General features: G+C 52.7%; 1 long non-coding RNA gene across 1 annotated transcript; it reads right to left on the bottom strand.

Moving 5' to 3' along the window:
- Nucleotides 1–246: 246 nt before the first annotated feature.
- On the bottom strand, nt 247–1,351 carry LOC120704612. The gene is made up of 2 exons (XR_005687625.1): nt 846–1,351; nt 247–695 (listed from the first exon to the last, which is right to left on the bottom strand). It is a non-coding gene; the product is annotated as an uncharacterized LOC120704612 (long non-coding RNA).
- Between the last annotated feature and the right edge of the window lie 397 nt (nt 1,352–1,748).

The following is a 1,748-nucleotide window of genomic DNA, read 5'->3' as shown; positions in this document are numbered from 1 at the left end:
TCGAAAAAAAAAGGACAGTGCTTTATTAACTAGACATGAGCAGAGTTACAGTCGGCCTGGAGGAAGGCAGAAACGCACATTGAATGGGCAACGGATCAAGTGAAGTAAGTACATGTTTGTTCAAACGTTTACTGACTGAAAATATACAACAATTCGACACCTTTTTATTGATTGTATATTATGACTGAATAGAGGAAGCTGCGTCCATCCAGAACGAACTGCCACTTGCTCGCAAATTACACAAGCTTAATTATTTTTTTTTATCGAATAGGCAAGAGAATTGAGCATCTTTGTATTAAGATAGAAGAAAGAGTTTTTACAACGCGCTAGAGCGCATCCCTTGCAATTTAGTTTTGTATTACAAGCTTAATTAATTTGCCGCTAACAGGAGGCGAGCACATATACATGCATCATGATGGACTTCTTCTTCGTGACACCAATGATGTCATTGACGTGTCGCGACGACGACGGCGACTGACCCCGAGTTGTACAAGAGCAATGAAGAAATAAATAAAAAAATGAAACAATAATAAGATGACTAATTCGGCACACACAGCCACACAGGGGGAGTGAGAGGCCGCGAGCAACGATGAGCCAGTTGACACGTTGACCGACTCCTCCGTCACCCCCCGGCGTGGCGAGACGAGACCTTAATTTAGATAGGGAATTATTCTTCTTGGACAATCTGAATTGACCTGAAGAATGAATGGAAGAAGAAATGGTCACGCGCCGGGATTCAAATTAAATTCAAGCAAGAAAGCGAAAACCTGGAGGAAAACGGCCGGAAAACACATGCATATATAAACAGCCAGGAAATTTCACCAGCATCAGTAGTAATATTTTACCTTAACTTAGTAAGTAGGCGGGATCGATTCGTCGGTGGATAAATAATTAGTGGTGGCATGGTGCGCGCGCCGCGCGGGCGAGGTGCCGCTGCCGGCGCGGGCCGCCGCGACGTCGGGCTCCGGCTCGACGTGGCCACCGCCGGCCGGGACGCGGTTCCCGCGGCGGCCCCGAGGGGGGCGGTTGCGGCGCCGCCAGAGCTGCAGCAGCCTGCGGCGCGCCGCCGGCACCCAGGACCAGGCGAAGAGGCTCGCCAGCACCCTCCTCAGCACCTGCCCGCGCTTCGGCACGAACCTCCCGGCCTTCTTCCCTGCGGCGGCGGTGGCGGGCATGGTCGGCGGAGGCGGCGGCTGGAGGCTAGAGCTGTGGTGGCTCGGGGTGCGTGCCCTGTGCTTGGAGAGTGCGTGGGGAGGGAGGCGCTCGCTCTGCCGGTGCCTCCTTTTATACAGCCACCGACCCGGCCGGACGGGACACGATCACGGTCGGGCTAACCCAACCGATGCGATGGCTCATCCATCGCTCGAGTGTGCATGGCCGGGTTGGGTTCCAGCTCGGCAGAGCTTACTTGCATTGGCGCGGCACAGAGACAATACTAGCTACATGCTAAACAATTAAGTCGCTAGCTATAGTAGTGTAGTGTCTTGTTCGTTCCTTGTCAAAGGCGGTAAATTTGCCTCGTTTGGCATGTCGCTTGTTCTTGCAGCTATTGCCAGCAGGGGAGTGCTGTACGTACGTTAAGCTAGCACCACCAATCGCGTGCATGGCCTTCCCTAACTGCTACCACTACTAAAAAACATTGATTTGTCCCGGTTGGGAAACCTCTGTTGTCCCGGTTTCCCAACCGGAAACGCCAGTCCGGGACAAAAGGGGTGCTTTTTTATCCCGGGTCTGGCGACCGGGATAAA

This window comes from Panicum virgatum, chromosome 4K, assembly GCF_016808335.1.
Source record: "Panicum virgatum strain AP13 chromosome 4K, P.virgatum_v5, whole genome shotgun sequence".
NCBI lineage: Eukaryota > Viridiplantae > Streptophyta > Magnoliopsida > Poales > Poaceae > Panicum > Panicum virgatum.
This window is presented reverse-complemented; position numbering and strand designations above follow the sequence as displayed.